Below are 20,827 nucleotides of genomic sequence, written 5' to 3' on the forward strand. Positions count from 1 at the left end.
ACTGCTGGCATGCCCATAACTTACCAGGCCTTACTGTCAGCAGGAGAGATGACTGCAGCCATTTTACAGCATGGCTACATATGTATATCTATAAATCTATACAAAGAAAAGAAACTTGGGAAAAAAAGCACTCTATTAAAAAAAAGGAGATTTTTTGTTACTGGGGTCATACTTTAGGCTCCAAAATCGTTTGCTCTGAAAAATCTCATAAATAGATTATCATAACTTTATGCACAAACATGGATAGTCACAATTAAGAGAAAACACTAGGGTTGGGAGTGATCACAAAACCACACCAATTGAAACAAAGTAATAAGTGAATATATGGTAATCAAAAAAGTGGGTTCGTTTTTGATGGGCTTTATTACCACCAGACCCAGGGTACCGCTATGGGCACTGCTTGTGCCCCTACGTATGCCAACTTATACCTGGGCTGGTGGGAGCGTATCCACGTTTTCAATGAGGACTTCTCTGTGTACACTGACCACATTTCTATGTGGATCAGGTACATAGATGACATTCTGCTCCTATGGGAAGGTTCCACTCAACTACTCCATGAATTTGTGGAGAAACTAAATACTAATACTCTGAATTTGAGGCTCACGACCGTGCTAAGTACCACCTCAATAACATTCTTAGATCTGAACATATATATTGATGGTGAACGTAACATCCAGACAAAGGTGTATAGGAAAAGCACAGCGACTAACTAGTCTGTTACTAGCTCAGAGCCAGCACCCTAGAAGCCTCATAAGTGGCATCCCCATAGGTCAGTATCTCCGACTTCGGAGGAATTGCTCTACGACTGAAGAATTTATAGTACAATCCAAAGAACTTCGGTCTAGATTCCTCAACCGTGGCTATCACATCAAAACATTGAATAAAGCTTACCATCGGGCACAATATAGCGATAGGGGTTCCCTTCTGTCTAGTAACAAGACAAAATCTAAGGACAGAACAATTAGAGTCATTGGCACCTTTAACAAACGTTGGTGGGCCATTAAAAAGATATTCGCCAGACATTGGCATCTCTTGCAGGCCGATGATGATTTGGCACAGGTTATAGGCCCTAGACCCATGATTACCAGCAGACGGTCCAAAAACCTACGGGACTCATTAGTGAACAGGCATTTTCAACGCTCCAGAACCACAACTTGGTTGAGCCCTGTGAAGGGTATGTACCGCTGTCAAGGATGCAAAGCATGCAGACACATAAATGTGGGCAAAGTATTCGCAAATCATGACAACACATCACATTTCTCTGTGGACAGTTTCATCAACTGTCGGACTCCCAACGTTATCTATCTTATCACATGCGAATGTGGTAAGAGATACGTTGGAAAAACAACTAGACAACTACGCAGACGTATTTTGGAACATATTAATTCCATTAAACACTCGGCTGAAACATCTGTTGCCAGACATGTGACACAATACCACAATGGCGATACTAATGCCATCAAGTTCATGGGCATTTACCAGCTGAAATGTCCCATGAGAGGGGGCAACATTGACCAATCCCTGCTTCGGATTGAAGCAGAATGGATTTTCAAATTAAAAACCAGGAGTCCCAATGGACTCAATGAGGGGTTCACTTATACACCCTTTATTTGATCAAGAAGGTTCTCCTGGTCAGATTCTGTTATTTATCCCGTGTTCTCCTGGTGTGTTTAAATGGTTTACTCATATGCTATATATATTTCTATATACGAGCAGCCATACCATTCTCCATGCCCATTGTGTTGTTTCCCAGCAATTGGTATTGAAAGATATTATAAAATTATCACTATATTAATGACTATATTACCAAAGTTCTAAACCCAGCATTGGGCTTAGTCGTTATGTATGCTATATGTGTGTAGAACAGTAATTACACAATGAGAATACCACGCAAAATTACTATATACATATACATTAATTGTTTTTTTATTTTCTTCATTTATCCGATCACTACCTCCAAGCCTGACACATGCGCATTGCGTGCGGCCTCAGATGGCAGCAAGCCACGTAATTTTGGAGTCCGAACGCATGCGCAATATGCCTGGACTATGGCAGTACTGTTGCCTCAGGCTCTAGCACATGCGCGTTCATACGGGTTACTTTGGAGTCTCCGTGCATGCGCAGTCGCACGGGCATTAGGCTAAAGTCTCTAAGTCTTCACGCATGCGCACTACGCTGACTCTGATCCAGCAACTTTTACTCTAAGTGCCCACGCATGCGCAATATGTTCTATTTCGATGTGTTGGATTTTCTGAGTCCACGCGCATGCGCATTGTACTCTAATTTCGCCGATCAACGCCACGCTATTATAGAACCCCAAAAAACGCTCGATTTAACACACAAATTCATGTACTATTGTTGTTGAATGTGTGGGAACTGACCCAGATGTTCTATTTAGCATTTTTGTAGTTTGATGGGTTTAGTTTGGTAACTGACCAACTGCGCATGTGCAACAGCTGGCAATTGTTCAATCCGCAATCAAGGTACCGTTTGGGTATATAAGGGCTCAGTCTTCCTCCCCCTAGCAAATTTGTCCCTGAGGAAGCTCCTTTGCTGGAGGGAAACGCACGTTGGACGCGCAATGTTGTCAGTCTCCTACTTGGAGCTGCTTTTATGTAGTGTTCTGTAGTCTCCTGGCTCTATCTATGTAGACCTTAAATTGGATACTATTACTAACACTCAGTGTGCAAGCATTCCTGCTCTTTGTATGATATGTTTATTTGGAGTGTGCTGTATAATGACTCACTGACTAAAATGCTGTGAACAATTGCTTCACTATGCTGTGAATCATTTACCCTCCATTACCACACTATCAGCTGCACTTCCATACCCACTGGATGGTAATACACTTTTAACTTACATCCCTAAGTGCTCTGTGGTTTATAAGTTTAAGCAGGACTGCTGAATTTTCACGATACAATCATCCACTGAGTTGGTTATATATATGTATATACATCTACCTGGTCTCATAGGCGCCCCAGAGGGGTTTATACCCTGACTATTAGCGTCCTGTGTCTTGCAGTCTCAACTACAATTAATTGTTTGAGACTATTCCAACGCACATTCACTGACACGGATGCTTGGTTCTGGTAATTTAATTTATTTTTAATGCACAATACACGACGGTTTGGTAACATATGTTTTATGTAAATATATTAAAAGTTAAATTTTAAATTAAGTAGGAGTGCATTATAGTGAATTCTTTTAGGAGACACATCCAATTTGTGTTCTCCTTCCCCCCCCTTTTCCTAGTCACAATTAACAAAGAAACCGGAAGAACCAGGTTGGCACAATGTATTCCCTATGATCCTTTCCCACAACAGATAGCTCATGTATAACCTGCATCGTACAAAAAGAGAAACAGTAGTAACATATCCCTAAATCCAAATGCAGCCCACTTCAGGTAATGAAATCTTCAAATCAAGATACTCTTCCAATGAAATATATAAAACATATTCCAAACATATGTATGTATTTAAAAAGGCCTGTGTTTTTAACGGAAACGTTGATAGTATTTGAATAAAAATAATCAATATTTAACTTGCAAGAAGTCTTATGCAGTGCCCTGTTTATTCTACAATGGTATTTCCCTGATATTGGAGCACGCAGGCGAATGACAAAGTTAACCGCGAGGATTTTTTATTGGTATCTAGACCAGTTTTTATTATTACTCGTTCGCTGCCGTCTTGCTGCCTTTTATCATTGCACAGTTGTGTCAGGACTTTGGAACTTTGCCGGTATAATAAGACCTCAATAGCGGGGTCGCACATCCGTTGCTCCGCATCCGGTTTACACAGAGGGGGCGATTACACTTCCGGGTTACAGTTCCAACCCCTATACCCACCGGAGGACTACGGGAAAGACCGGAGCTCTATCCTTGAAGGGAGCGGTTTGCCAGTAGAGGTACAGGAACCGGGTACTTCATACAAGTGGACATTATAGGGAAATAACACCTTGCCAGTCTACACCAAACCTCAGGGTCATATACCCACCATCCTGGCATTTGATCCTACTTCCGGGTCACGGTTCCAGAGACTCTCACAGTTCCTGCACCGATAAGGGCTACTGGAGAAGCAGACACTTCACCCAAGAGAGAGCAGTCTACAAACGGAGTTACAGCAGCACGTGGAGGCGAATGAGTATACTCATAACATGCTTTTACCTTTTATTTGTTTGTGAGTGTATTTTTGTTGGACCTAATCGATTGTATTAAAAGTGTTTTTTTTCATATTGCACTAGGATCGGGCGCTTTCTTTTTTTGTTGTTCATATATATAGATATATATATATATGTATATATATCTATATATATAATATATATATATATATATATATATATTTTTTTTTAACTTACATTGTGAATATATATAATGTTGTGGCCACTATTACTGCTGTGAAGCGCTATATATTGATGGTGCTGTACAATTAAAGATATGTATATGGTTTCAGACAAAACATATTTGGAGAAGCACAGACATTTTAATGTCCCTGATATCCAAAATCAAGTCCAGACATAACTGCTCATCTCTCAATTATGCCCTCTTAACTTTGTGCTCTAAATTCCCTGTAAAACATCTACATCTACATTACCCCTGAAATTCAAACAACTGGGATATACCTTTCTAATCTTGCCTTTAAGATCGTTGCTTAATTCCATAAAGTGTTATCCCCCCCCCCCCGTTTTTTCTTGTACACTGGCATGATTATGTTTAATCAAAACAAAATATAAATAGATAGCCTTTTTTAGATAGACAGTTTTAGGTTAATCTCTTCAGAGAAATATCTCTTAGTGCTTATGGCATCTAAAATCATCTCCGTACACACCAAGCAAGGTCATTTTTTTAGAACATACTGTAAGTATCCATTTAGCAAAGATTAAAACAGGTTTCCTCTCTTTGGATACATCCACATATGCTTAAAGCAGCATTTCCTCTTGCCCTGTTTAAAAAATAAGAAAGAAATGCAGCATTTTCCTTACGTTGAAGGCAATGCAATTATCTTAGCTGCCGCTCGATCCATTCTCTGTTCTCCACTCTCCAGCCATCGATTTAAAAAAGAGGAAATGGCATGGATTCCTAAATAGTTGCAATAGCAACCCAGGGTAGCATAACACATTAAAAAAACCCATTAAAAATGACATAAGGAGTGAAACTTTTAAAAAAAAAAAGACAGTAAGTATTATCTAATACTATCAAATTAAAAAGTACTTGTCCTGCACTCCTGTTCCGATATAGGTTTCAATTCAGTTTACTGTGGTGCGTGGATTCCCCAACAACCATAAAATGGCTAGTTGGTTCCCCCCTGTAGGAAGGGTTAACTTTGAGCTCTGAAACTTTGTGCTTCCACTGTTCTCATCTGAATACAAATAAATGATCTGAGGACTCTTTGAACACTAAGGGGTCTATGCAGTAAGCAGCAAAACAAACCCATTCGCCAGTTTTGGAACTAGCCATGTTTTTGGCGTGTTAAAATCGCTGTATGCTGTAAGGGCCGAATCCCTGGCGAATGAATGCGCCACCACCATTTGATATAATGGCGAGTAACCGGTGGCGAGACGGCTGCCTGGCGAGAAGCTGCCGAGAAGCCGTCCCCTGCCGAGATATGTTTGCAGCAGAGAGAGATCCGTTGCTCTCTCGGCGCAAACATCGGCATATTAAAAATTATTTTATATACAACTTTATTCATAGTGTACATGTGCAGGGGGTCTCCGGAACTGAACCGCATTGGTTTCAGGTCCGGGGGCCCCCTGCTTCCCGAGATACAGACCCCTTTATAAGGTGCCGGTATCCCTCTGCATTTAAAGGTCCCGATCACGTGACCGCGGAGTGTAAACAAAGCAGAGGGATACCGGCACCCCATAAAGGGGCCTGTATCTCGGGAAGCAGGGGTCCCTGGACCTAAAACCAAAGCGGTTCAGCTCCGGAGACCCTCTGCACATGTACAGTATGAAAAAAACACCCATATCAATACACAATCATTCCTTACCTTTGCGGCTATCTGCTATGGTAACGAAGCAGCATGAATATATTTTTAATAAAACTGTACAGTGAGCAGGGGGTCCCTTGAGCTGAACCGCATTGCTTTGTGGACAAGGGACCCCCTGCTTCCCGAGTTACAGGCCTCGGTATGTGTCATCGGGTGGGCAGTGTCGCCGCCATGTTTATAGCGTCCCATACGCTACGTGCCCGCAATAAAGATGGCGTTGACACTGTAACTGATGCCCCAAACCGGGGCCTGTAACTCGGGAAACAGGGGTCTCTGAACCAGAAATCAATGCGGTTCAGCTCAGGGGACCCCCTGCTCCCACACAATATTATTAAAATACTTTAATGCTGCTTCATTACCATAGCGGATAGCCGCTAAGGCAATGAAGGGGTTAACGCATAATAGCATGTTTATTGGGGACAATTGCCCCCAATAAACATTGCAATACACAACATACAATACAGTAATGGGCAAAATTACTATTATCCACAAATGGATAATAGTGCAGTTGTCCATTTAAAATACATAAAGAACAATAAATACATTAAATACATATAGCACTCACCCATGTCCGGCAGCCACGATGAAGGCCATCCTCATCTTCATCCTGCCCATGCCCCATCCGCTTCTGCAAAACAGAAACAAGAATAAAAACATCCAATGTAATGTCCCCTAACCCCTTAATCACCGTAGCGGTTATTAACCGTGAGGGGTTAACCCACCCTCACCCACATACCCTACCCCACTACCCCCCCACCCCGTGAGGCCTAACCACCCTCACCCACTACCCACATGGGAGGCCTACCCACATACCCTTGGGGCCAATACCCCCTCCCTCCACCCCAACACATACAGTACAATAATGTGCCAAATAACTATTGTGCAGATAGGGATAATACATTATTTGGCCATTATTAAACACATTAACTAGCATAGTAAAATAAAGAAAATTCTACTGACCTCATCAATAAGAAGGCCCCGTCGCCAGCATCATCCTTGTGGTCCGTTGCCAAAATAATACATAGCCAATACATTGCAATGACATTCACATATCAATGAACCCCTTAATCACCTTATGGGATACTAACCGCAAAGGTAATTAAGGGGTTAAGCCATCATGGCCACATAACCACCCTTCACGCATTCCTTTGTACAGTGGCTTCATCATGAAAAAAAAAATTACAATAAAATATAAAATAATATATATATATATATATATATATATATATATATATATATATATATATATATATAATTTTATATTTTATTGTAATTTTGCAGTGGAAGTGCTGTGTGCTGGGTGATAATGGGGAAAGGCGGGGTTGCAGACCTGCCTAAGACATGCAGATGAGCATACAGTTGTATTTACATTTATATATATATATATATATATATATATATATATATATATATATATATATATATATATATATATATAAATGTAAATACAACTGTATGCTCATCTGCATGTCTTAGGCAGGTCTGCAACCCCGCCTTTCCCCATTATCACCCAGCACACAGCACTTCCACTGCAGCAAGGGATTCTGGGAAATGACATGCAAATGAGCACACAGTGCTACTTTTTGCTTCAAAAACCATTTTTAACATGGTTCCCTATAGGCTTAAGCTTGCTGCATGGTCACAGCTTTGAGCACAGCCAGGGTTAAGGTGCATACCCAGAAAACCACCCACAGACAGCTGTTTCGACCTTAATGGGTCTCATCAGTGTGGGGTTGATTAACTGGGTATGCAAAGAAGCTAAAGGATAGGCCAGCCATAATACTGAGTTAAGTTATGGTGAGTAAAAAAAGTGACAAAAACCCTCCACAGCAAAGCAAATATGCAAATGTAAATACAACTGTATGCTCATCTGCATGTCTTAGGCAGGTCTGCAACCCCGCCTTTCCCCATTATCACCCAGCACACAGCACTTCCACTGCAGTAAGGGATTCTGGGAAATGACATGCAAAGGAGCACACAGTGCCACTTTTTGCTTCAAAAACCATTTTAACATGGTTCCCTATATATATATATATATATATATATATATATATATATATATATATATATATATATATATACACACATGATGAACCAATATACAAATAAATGTCTCAGGGTTAACAAAAACATGCTCCAATATAAATACCACTTATCCATAACATCCTCAATGAAATACAATGCTATTTCCTAAACAAATCAAATGTAATCATCCAATCTAAAGCATCAAATTCCAATCCAAAACCTCAAATGCCACTTAAAACATTGCATTTACAATGTATACATGCTGCATAAAATGTAAGCAACATGTAGAAGCTGCAAATCAATGTTAACAATACAATATTCCAAAGAAAATACCATTACATCAAAAGAAGTATACTATGTAATCCAATAAATTCGCCATTAATCAATTTGCATACATTAATTACATCCCAAAACAATTAAAATAGCATCCATACCAATTACACAATTAACTATAGCAACTATTAAAGAGAACAAGTTACCATCATACAAAATAGGACATCAAAAATTTAAATATACAAAAGCAATCCTCACCATGACCTAAAGTACAGCATAGAAGCCCAAAAATGACATCTATCTAATTATAAAAAACATTGAACACACATCTATGCATAGCAGCATAGCCAAAATCATTTAACTTAGTGCAAAGCAAGCTTTTCAAACACTATCATTTCTTACCCTGCAGGGGGCGAGCCGGGGGCGGGCGCGTCACTGGCCGGGGGCGGGCCAGTGACATCACGAAGCTGGTTCGCCCTCATTGGGCGAACCACTCACGTGACCGGCCTGTCTCGCCAGCAAGCGGGGGAATTTTAAATTCCCCTAAGACCTGCGCTTCCGCAAGCGCACGGAATCGCAGGTGAGCCCCTACTAAAGCCGCTCTAATTGCGGCTGTAGGTGCTCAGTGCTGAGTGGGAAAGCGCGTCAGCACGCTTCCGCCAGCAAGCAACTAACATGGCCGAGGCCTTAGAGGAATTGCCTCTTTTACATATCAATAGCACTAAAGGCCTTTCTATTTAACGCAATGTTCTTTCTGGACCAAAAATGTGATTTAACCTGAAGTTAGTAAGCTATGAAGATAATGTCCATGTTAATGCTTAATGATTAAGTAAATAACAGACCTCTGAGGATCTGGGCCCTAGGATCAAAGAAAACTCAGGAGAGGAGAAGGAGAAGGGAATTGTACTGTAGAATGGAAAAACAGCATGTAGGACAGAGAGGCTGAAGACCATCACAAATGTCATGACTCTCCCACCTATATCAGTAAGATTGTCATGCACTGTAAGAATATGGCTCAGGGTTTGCGTTTTCTGTATCCAAAGTTACTTACCGCCTTTTATTGAACAAGGCTCATATATCAATCAAAGGCAGATTTTAGTCAAGATTTCAAAAACTAGCAAGATTCACTTAAAATGAATCATATTGTAACAGTCCTCGCTGAGTCTATAAAGCAAGGTAATCCCAAAAGGATTTGGGGTTTTCCAGCTGCAATGGATAGTGTATCCAAACACTAATGGCAGTGAACCCAAGCACCTAGTCAACACTGGACTGCACTGGAACCCCAGAGAGTGTCAGCTAAGGACAGCTTGTCACGTAAACAGTGCAGGATTTGGAGTCCCCGTTTGGGGCATTATCATTTTATCTGTGATTATTGAACTGAAATCTCTGAGACTGCTGATGCTAAAAATCAGTGATACAGACTCAAAATCAGTGAGACTCACAGAAAATCAATGAGACTCAGAAAATCAGTGAGAATTGATCGGTCTCTACTGAATTTGGGCTTTAGTTTTACAGATGCAGTCAACGTTATTACCCCTGTTAACACGAAATAACACCGTAAATATAGAATGCATAAGGAGAACACACGCTTTATCATTATTTTCAATGGTGCTCGCTGTAATACTTGTGGTAATAACGCAGTAGCATTAACACATCCGGTTAATAACTTTGGCCAATAACATTGACTACATCTGCCTTTGTATACACATGGTAACAAGAAACCAGACTTCTTTGTGTCAGTGCTCAAGCTCCAAATATAACATAGATAGATGAATCACTTATGTAGAAACAGGACCATATAATCAAAGTGTATGCCAATGTGTTGGTGTATAACTGAGCTCATAGAGAAGGATTATATAGATACCAAGGGCTGCAGACAAGGAAGTCTGTAACAAACAATCTCTCCTATCAGTTACCCTGGAGAACTCCTTAGAGCTACACACAATGTATACACATGGTTTACCAGGTCAGGAAAGAGTATGGTTACTCACGACCGGTACACTCTGCAGACTGTCCTGTTGATCCACGTGCATCACGCTGGGAAGACTTGCTAGTAGTGGATCCAAGTGGAAAAAATTAGCGGAGCACTGTGAGAGTACGTGCATAACAAAAAGGGGGGCCCACGAACCTTGGATGGGTTAAAAAAATACCTTTTATTATTCTGACGACATCAGGAGAAAAGATGTACTACTCGGACGCGTTTTGCGCTACAGCGCTTTGTCAACGAGTGTTTGTATACACATGCCTGGTGTGCTTGTTGTATTGGCTTTTGATTAAATGTTTGAGAAAACAATTGTGGTAGTATTAGCTTAAGGGAATTCAATACTGTTATTAATCACGTACAGATTTTCAGCCCCATTCAACGTTTTTTTTTTTTTACTCCTAACGAAAAAGGAAAATATGAGGTGTACTAAACTATAAATGATAAAGGCATAAACTAATATATAGAGATGTCAACGCTACTTTTTCCATCTTGCTGGATATATTTATTCACTTATTTTTATTCAAAAGAAAACAACTTTTAAGTCAGACATACTTAAAGAAACATAACTGGAAGGTTTTGATTTTTCAATTAAACTACAAGATCACCACATCAAATAGCAATGTTCTCTCCAAGTATAATGTTGCCGTGTAATGATAGTGAGGCTTAAAACGGTACAGTATGTACCCTTACTACACATGGGAGTCATTGAACTCAAGGACAAAGAACAACAAACACAAACCAAACCAATCGTGTCTTTGATTTTCCATTGCATGATATGGATCTCTTTTTCTGCTGGAAGATGACATTTAACCTAAACGAAAGATTTAATAATAATAACTTTATTTCATATTGCATTTTTCCCTCAATGGGACTCAAAGCTCTTCACCATTACACTGTACTGTGTGGTAAGCAGCACATATGATTTTTACAGACACATTCCTTGCCCAGAAGAGCTTGCAATCTATGATTTTGGTGCCTGAGGGAGATAAAGTGAAGTACCCAAGGAGCTGGCACAAGGAATTGAAGCAGGTTCCCTGATTAAAAGTCAGTGTCATTGTTTACAGTCAGTGTCTTTACTCACTGAGCCGCTCCTTCTTAATGTAGAAACATAACTGAAGTTTCATGCATGAATTTCAAGTATATTAGTTTTGACTCCTACATCAAATATCCAAAGGCAGAAACATACAAGCGATGCTCTATGTAAAGCTAATCTTTTGTAGCTTTAGTTGCAAATATATTTTATCATATATGTGTAACACAGTTTCTCCCCCTCTCTGGAAGATATTGCTACTGGTTACTGCTGTTTATGGTGCGTACATACCTGTGAGGGTCCAGGAGAGCTGAGTGGTCTGTGATGGTGTGGGGAACAGGACAGGCTTTTGATGATCTTGATGTTCAACTCAGGGTGTCAGCGCCTCCAGCTTCAGTGGGCTCCAGGATTTCCAGAGTCATTCCCCCGCTAGGACAGATTTCATCCATACCCCTACCCAATAGACTGAGAGCTCAGGCAGGGGTATATGAAAAGGGATGCTTTATTTGGCAGTCACAGCAGATATTACACAGCGGATGCAGATATGTCACAGAGGATCCCAGGCTCTGGATGGTGCTGGGCTCTCTGGTAGTCTTGAGGCCTCTGATCTCTCTGGCCCAGTCAGCCCAGGATGGACTGACTGGCCTGGCTCACTCCCAGCCGGGAGGAGCAGCACACACCTCCTCTCTCTAGAAGGGGTGCCCAACAACTGAACTGTAATTTGGCACTTCCTCTCTGAGACTCCAGAAGGGGAGGGCACAAGGTCTGTACCACTATTGGCTGTACACAGACCATTGTGGCACCACCACTCTGTCACTCAGAGAGTCAGCATGAGCGGGGGTCAATACCGCTAGTATAGCCTGTCAAAGCCTGTAGCTACTGTACTAAGGGCTTACGTGACAGGGGGTAGAGAGGACCAGCCATGGGACAGCCATGCTACATTTGATATATTGATTAATAGGACCAACCTGAAATATTTGGTTTGTATGGTTAGTACTCCCCATGGTTAACATGAGACCATTGTCATAGTATCATGATTAATGTTAGAGTACTTTGTAAAAAAATTGTTACAAATATACTTTAGGCAATTTTTCAACAACGTGAAGTGCAAGCTCCATTACCCATCCTTGTTCCAGTGTTTGCAGTCTTCTCCATCTGTCACTCATGTTACTTTTTGACAGAGCCATGGAGCTCAAGAGAACAAGGCAAGAGTGATCTGTTTTTCTCACTGCATTTTTTCTCTGTTCGTCAGATAGAAAGAAAAACAATGTGAAGGGTGTAATGTAACATTTTAAACTTTATGTAACCTGTGGTGACAAAGGACAACAAATTCAATGTTATGCCTTACAAGAAAAATGCGGGGGCTGTAGTTTTCCTCTGCAGATGCCGTCTAATTGCTATCTGCGCACTGTTTTCCCCAGGCTCTTCCCGCTGTGACATCTGCGGGCCGGGCGTCCGATCTCCTTGTCCGTCCTCCCAGCTAATGCTGAGAGCTCTCACTGCGATCTGTGCAGTCTGTGTACTGTGCTTAGCTCCTCATCAGATAGCCTAACATGTGCCTATTCATAAATTAGGGAGTTGGACACCAGCCTTTTCAGCATTTTTATCTGGGGGAGTACTGATAATTGTATCTGGGGTGAGGTAGTAGTGGTAATTGTATCTGGGGCGGCATTAGTGGTAATTGTATCTTGTGGGGGGGTGTTTGCATCTGGGAGGATTTGCATCTGGGGGTGTGTGTAGGGGTGTCTGTATCTGGGGGGGGGTGTAGTGGTGTCTGTGTATGGGGGGTGTAGTGGTGTCTGTATTTGGAGGGGTAATTTTGTATTGGGAGGGAGTATTGTATGAGTATTGGGGGGTTGTGTGGGCAGTGTGGGAGGGGGAATTACATGGGCATGGGTGGAAATTGTGTGTGTGTCCAGGGGATGAGGGGGAAATGAGTGTGAGGAGGTGGGGATTGAGGGAGCGGGATTGAGTGAGAAGGGGTAATTGAATGATAGCTGAGAGTGGGGGGAGAGAGAGGAGAGAGGGGGCATAAGAGAGGGAGTGGGGAGATTGAGTGAGGAAGAGAGGGGGAAGAGTGAGAGACAGAGGAGGGAGAAAATGTAAAGTATGAAAGGGGAAGGCTCTCAAGGCCGCTGACCCGGGGAGGGGGGGCAGTGCCAACATGGTGAGGGGGGTGGGGGGGGCACTGACACAGGGGGAAGGGGAAGCTCTAGTCCTGGACCCCAGAAAATCTGCTTAAGAGGGTTGAAACACAGAAAATTATGTGGATGCGTGTAGTAGAGGAAATACAAAGGACACAGTATAAAATGGTAGTGTAGGTACCTGCTGAAAGGGTACTACCTTGACGTGGTTGCAGGCTGAACATGTTTTGGTCAAAATATTGAACTAAACGATCCATACTAATGAGAAGAAAAAATATGGAAATGAACTAAATAATTTGTCATATTGCATGTACATTGGGGCATTCTTTGCTTATAGAAAATTATGCCACGCAAGGACCATTGTAACATGTAGGCTGTCTGGTTTCCTACTTACGTTAGATAATAGGCTCGGCTTGTCCCAATGCTTTTACTCTGGACTTTCTAACACCATAGGTTTCCTTGTGCCTACTTATTTCCCCTCCTACTGTTTTTCTGTAGGGAGCATTTCCATGTATCCACTACTTTTAGTAGAGTCTACCACTGAATAGTTTCAGAGCTCATGTAATGGTATTCAGTTTACTCTAAAAAATACATTATAATGTATATCTACTCTATGCTCATAGTATATTTTAATGTCACTTCCAAATACCCTTTTCCTGCTACCATAACGTGTGTACATGTTGAAATGTATATGTTTTTAGATATATAAACCTAGCATTACATTGTTTGCCTTCTTTGGACCCCATCCACTTTGCCTATATCCTTCTGGAAATGTGTTCTAAGGAACTGTGAAACGTATTGCGTGGTACAGACAGTTTTATGTACATTAATTCTGGGCCCTTCAATAGATCCGCTTAGTAAATCTTGTTGTCTGTGTGGTCTCAATAATGATCTGTAAACTTATATAGCGACTTTCTTCTTTATGCTGAAATACTGTACCTCTCGCTATAAACTCTAACATATCATGGTTCAACATTGCTGTAAAAAATAAGTTTTGAATGGCAACATTTACCCAAACAAGTTTGCAGGTCCTATGAACAAAATGAGTAAGGTCACATTAACAAGTGTGCAGGCGACATTGTTTATGTGACCTATATTGAAATATATATATATTTAAACAAAAAAATTACAACATATAGCTGATTTTTTTTAGCAATTGCAGCATTTACTAAACTGATTTTGAAAAAAAATGGAGAACTTTGCAACAAATTCATGAAATATTTTGAGAACTACAATTGCCTAACTTTGCACATTTCTAACTAGGAGCAGCCTGGTCATTTTTTCGAAGACAGTCATTATTTGTATATTGTGTGTAGGTTGATCGGTATAGCTTCAAACCTTCAGTGTAGGAGTGGAATCAAAAACCTGTTATCCCCTCCAAAAGATATAGGGGCCTATGCAGAGAGCAGCGAATTTTAAAATTGGCGAATTTATTAAAAAGTAGCTTTTTTGGAGAGTTTTATTCTCCATATGCAGAAAAGTGCGAATTCTGCTATGTTTAACATGGATGCGTGTGGCGAGTTTAAATTGGCGAGATGCACGCTTCAGAAATGTGTTAAAACAAATTTGCGCCTTTTTTTTTCCCTTTGCAATGGCCGCGAGCGGCAGCTTCTTGCCAATTTTTTCTGGCGAGTTAAAACTGAGACAATCGCGCCATTTTATTGGCGCGAACAGCCGCTAAATGCCGTTCGCGCCTCTCTGCATACGGATATTTTTAAAACTGGCGAGATTGAGGTTCTCGCCAGCCGCGAGGCGAGTTTTATAACTAGAAAAGAAAAATTGGCGCATTTTTCGGAACTCGCCATTTTCTGCTGCTTTCTGCGCGATTTTCTCCAAAAAATGGCGAATTTCGAAATAGCGCTGCTCTCTGCATAGGCCCCATAATGTGCCTTTATTTTATCATATTACCATATTACCTTCCCAGCAGCTTCATACTTATGGGATAAGAGCCGTGTTAAAAAATTATCTCGCTATCGCCTCCCCTTTGAAGACTACTAGTTAGTATAAGGGGTTAACAGTGTTAATATGTTAATTGTGTGGGCTCACTCAGGTTAATCCCTTCCCCATCATGTGATGTAGGATGACCATGCAGAATAGATAGCCACTCCCCAGTAGGTCTCGTGACCAGTGATGTCATCATAAATTGATGGGAGGGTTTATATACAGCTCCCCCAAATGTTCTAGAACCGGTTCCTTTGGAGTGGCAGTTACAGAGGGCTTCACTGTGAGTAATTTAAATATGTTTAAGGATATCTGTACAGTACTAAGGATGTCTTGTCACTTTTATTGTATATGTATAACTTTTTTATATATAGCGCCATCAAAGTACATAGCACTTCACAGCAGTAATAATAATAATAGCATGTTCTTGTATAGCGCTGCTAGTTTTACATAGCGCTTTATAGAGACATTTTGCAGGCACAAGTCCCTGCCCCGTGGAGCTTACAATCTATGTCTTTACTCACTGAGCCACTCCCTCTCCCATAATAAACATGACATAATAAAATAATAATAATATAATAACACAGTGGGAATAAGTGCTTCAGACACGAAAGTTACAATAGGAAAGAGTCCCAGACTGAAGAGCTTACAATCTAAGTGGTAAGTAGGGAGATTTACAGTGACAGTGGGAGAGTGTTATGGTAAGTGCACAACTGACTGCTGTTATAGTGCTCTGATCGGCACTATCACAGTGTACTGAATAACCACCTTAGTCCAAAGCCCAATAAAATTAAACTTTTCGTACATTTAATGTATGCATGTATGTATATCTTTATTTATATAGCGCCATGAATGTACATAGTGCTTCACAGCAGTAATACACGTGACACAATCATATAAATAACAAATAATACAAATAGCACATAATTGGAAGAAGTGCTTCAGACATAAAAGTCATTTAGGAAAAGGAGTTCCTCCCCTGAAGAGCGTACAATCTAATTGGTAAGTAGGAAGAACGTACAGAGACAGCAGGAAGGTGTTCTGGTAAGTGCGTCTGCAAGGGGCCAGGGTTGATGTACTGTATGGTGTATAGTATCAGCCACGGAGCTACTCATATGCTTAGTTAAGGAGGTGTGTTTTAAGATGGGTCTTAAAGGTGGATAGAGAGGGTTTAGTCCAGGGGTCTCCAAACTCAGTCCTCAAGAGCCACCAACAGGCCAGCTTTTCAGAATATCCTTGCTTCAGCACAGGTGGCTTAATCAATGGCTCAATTGAAGACTGAGCCACTGATTGAGCCACCTGTGCTAAAGCAGGGATATCCATAAAACCTGGCCTGTTGGTGGCTCTTGAGGACTGAGTTTGGAGACCCCAGGTTTAGTCGGATATTGAGGGGAAGGGCATTCGAGAGGTGTGGGGCAGTGAGTGAGAAAGATTTTAGGTGGGAGAGGGCTTTAGGTACAAAAGGGTTAGAGAGAAGACATCCTTGAGCAGCACGCAAGAGTCGGGCAGGTGTATAGCGAGAAATTAGGGCTGAGATGTAAAGAGGGGCAGAAGAGGGTATAGCCTTAAAAGTGAGGAGGAGAATTTTGTAATTGATACAGAGTTTAATTAGAAGCCAGGAGAGGGATTTCAGCAGGAGTGACGCTGAGACAGATTTAGGAGAGAGTAAAGTGATTCTAGCAGAAGCATTTTGGATAGATTGTATGGGAGACAGGTGAGAGGCAGGAAGGATGGACAGTAGAAGGTTACAATAGTCGAGATGGGAGAGAATGAGGGCCTGCGTTAGAGTTAGGCAGTAGAACAACATACAGTAGGAAAGGGCATATCTTTGCAATGTTATGGAGGTAAAAATGACATGTTTTAGCTACATTGTGAATGTGAGAGGAGAATGCTTGTGATACTGGGTGTACAGTATGATAGTACTGCCAACAGTGATGTAGAAGGGGGAAGTTGGGCCAGGCTTGGGAGGAAGTATGATGAGCTCTGTTTTGGACATGTAAAGTTTGACTCTGTGGAGGCCCATCAAGAATGATATAGCAGAGACATTTTGAGACTTTGGTCTGTAAAGTGTGAGGATTGCCCATCGGCTCTGCCCCCATGACGCACCCTGTGATGGGACGGGGGACACGCGCCATGCTACCAGGCTGGGGGACACTGCACGTCCCGTGCTTAGGTCCCACCCCCGTGACGCGTCCCGTGACGAAGCGGCTGACACGTGCTGCTCTACCAGGTTGGGGACACCGCATGGATCTCCCTGTGGCTCCGCTCCTGTGATGTCACAGGTGAGGCGCACCACACACAAGCTGCATGCAGGCACCGTGCTACCATGGGCACATGAGGGGGTAACTCCATCAGCAATTATTCCACACCTGCACTCCTCCCCGCCCCTGCCTACCAGTGGACTAAATATGTCTAGGGGTGGTTTTCGTTAATTACTCTGCAGCTGTGTGCACTCCTATCATTGGCTGCCTGTCCTTTACTTACTCAGCCAGCCCTGCTACAAACTGGCTGAGAATAAACTCTGTTGACGTACTTGTGCTTGCCTCCAGTATCCTGCTGCCCTACCTTTGCCTTGTCTTGCGTCTTGTATTTTTTACCTCAGCTTGTACCCGGACTCTTGCTTTCTCTGACCCCTTGACCACGGCTACGGATAACAACGATTCTACTTTTTATACTTCTGGCCTGCTGGCACCACGCAACGACTATTCGATTTCTCCTATTCTAGATCACAGCGGGTATTACGACCAATCTGTCCACTCCTACCCTGACCCAGCTACATGACTACCACTCTTACGTGGTGGTAGGTCGGTGGCTATCAACATCCCCACCTCAATCCTGCAGTCCTGTCTAGTTTGTGGTGAGCACTCGTCACATACAGCAGGTGTGTAAGGTCAAGGGTTGAAATGTAAATTTGTGTGTCATCAGCATAGAGGTGAATTTTGAATCCTACAGATGTGATAAGGTCACCTAGAGAGTGTGCAAAGAGAAGAGATTCCAGGACAGAGCCCTGGGGTACATCACAGAGAGATCAACAGAGGCCAAGGAGGAGCAAACAAGACACCGAAAGTATGATGGGAGCAGTAAGAGGAAATAAAGGAGAGAGCTCTATTAGGCCTCTTTCAGGGTGTCAGAGGCAGGAGTTGGAGGGCGGGCGTTCGCGTGTGCGAGCGGTAGTCTGCTGGGCGATGTGTGCACATCATCCCCAGCAGACTTTTTCAAGAGTTGAGGAGGCGGGGCTACAGACAGCAGCTTAGGGATCGGTGTTGCTGTCTTGAAATCATTCTCAAGAATGATTTCATTGGCTGCCGAGGTACCAGTGACGCTGCTGCAGCTTCAAAAAACAACTTGGATTGTTATTGAAACTGTAGCCAGCGTCAACTCCGTACTTCGGAGACAGGGCAGCTGCTACCCTGACAACCACAATTCACTTTCAATACATTGTTTCGGACGGCCGCCCGCACGTAAGCACGCCCTCCCTCCATAGCCGGCACCCTGAACGAGTCCTTACGGATACAAAGAGTATGGAGAATGTGAAAAAGAGGGTTGTCCACAGTATCAAAGGTTGCAAAGAGGTCAAGTAATATTAAGTGCAATGACCTTTGTCTTTTGCAGAATGGAGGTCATTAGTTATTCTGGTAAGGGCTGCTTTAGTGGAGTGAGCAGTGTGGATGCCAGATTGTAAGATTGTAGAGGGTCTAGAAGAGAGTAGATGGTGTGAAAATTGAGGAAGCGAGCAAACACAAGGCGTTCAAGGAGTTTAGAGGCAAAAGGCAGGAGTGAGACAGGGTGATAATTAGAAAAACAGGTATGGTCAAGCTTGTTGTTTTGTTTTTTAATAAGAGTATAAAAGTTGCATGCTTGAAGGAGGTAGGAAAGTTACTAGAGTAGAGGGAGGAATTGAAAATATGTGTTAGCGGGGGGATTAGAGTAGGAGCAAGAGGTTAGAGGATATGGGAGGGAATCGAGTCAAGAGAGCAAGTGGTAGAAGAAGAAGAGATCAGCTCGGTGACAGAGGAAAAGGAGTTGAGGAAGGCAGTTGAAAAGTTAAGAAGACGTGTAGAATGAAAGGATGATAGAGAGGAGATGTCAAGAGCCGGGAGGTTATTGAAACGCAGGTTTCTGAAGAAACTAGGGTTAGATGGAGGTGGAGTCAGGAAGAAGGGAGAGAGAAAATGAGATAAGATTATGGTCAGAGAAAAGGGAGAAATGGTGAAAGGTTTAGTGAAAACCAGTTCCAGGGAGTAGCCGTCCTTGTGAGTGCTTGCTGCAGTCTATTGGTTTAGGTCAAAAGAAGAGGTTAGAGAGAGAAAATGGGAAGCCCAAGAGAGATATGTGTCATCAATATGGTAGTTTAAGTCCCCAAGGAGAACAGGAGAGTCGGAGGAGAGAAAGAAGGCAAGACAGGATTTAAAATGAGAGAAAACCCGAGGGGGGTGTGTAGAGGTATTTGGGCGATAGATGGCCGCAACGTGAAAAGGGAGAGGAGAAAAAAGCTGGACAGTGTGATCCTCAAAGGAAGGAAAGGGAAGAGAGGGATAAGAAGGGTTCAGTAACGACAGAATGAGGAGAGGGGGAGCCCCACGCCTCCACCCTTGCCATCAGAGCTCAGAGTGTGGGAGAAGGAAAGGCCACCATAAGAGAGGGCAGCTTCCAGTGCAGAGCCAGGCTGAGTGAGCTAACTCTCGGTTATAGCAAAGAGGAGCAGAGAATGAGAGAAAAAGAAGCCATGTACAGAAAAGTATTTGTTAGAAAGGAAGCATGCTTTCCAAAGGGCACAGGAGAAAGGGAGAGGGGAGGGAGGTTGATAGGGCATGGGTATGAGGTTAGAGGTGTTTACACCACAAGGAGGTGAAGTTGTACGTGAGAGGTGAGGACAAGAGCATATAGAAATAAGATAGGGACCATGGAGAGGTAGGGATTGGGAGAGATATGTCCAGAAGCAAGGAGGAGAGGCATGGAAAGAAAGCGGATGTGTGATGAGGATTTATAGGGCTGTGTTATTGTTTTCACTTGGGGAATGTGCCCCATTCAGTTAGTGCCTATAATAATGGCCCAATATTTATCTCATTCAGGAAGAGGAGTGAGCATGTACTTAGCAGGAGTAATAGCTCCTTAGCATAATCGGATTGGCCCCACCGGCTCGTTCTTAGTTAACTCCTGATCCAATATGCATGAATGAGGTGGGCACAGAGTGACGGGATACTGACCCCTGAGAAGTAGAGTGTAATACTAAGGGACACAAGTATAAGTATCTAATTAGCGTTTGAGTCAGAGCTACCAAGGGAATTATGTCTATAAGCCTACAATATGTACCTCCCTGGTGTAGAAGCGAGAGCTACCAGATGAAGAAGCACAGAGTAAGCATATTATTTGCCACCAGTTAATATCCGAAATTAAGTATGTTTGTATGTAGAGCATTGTCAACGACTGTAAATTAAGCTCTTGT

Source organism: Ascaphus truei, chromosome 3, assembly GCF_040206685.1.
Source record: "Ascaphus truei isolate aAscTru1 chromosome 3, aAscTru1.hap1, whole genome shotgun sequence".
NCBI classification, from domain to species: Eukaryota; Metazoa; Chordata; class Amphibia; order Anura; family Ascaphidae; genus Ascaphus; species Ascaphus truei.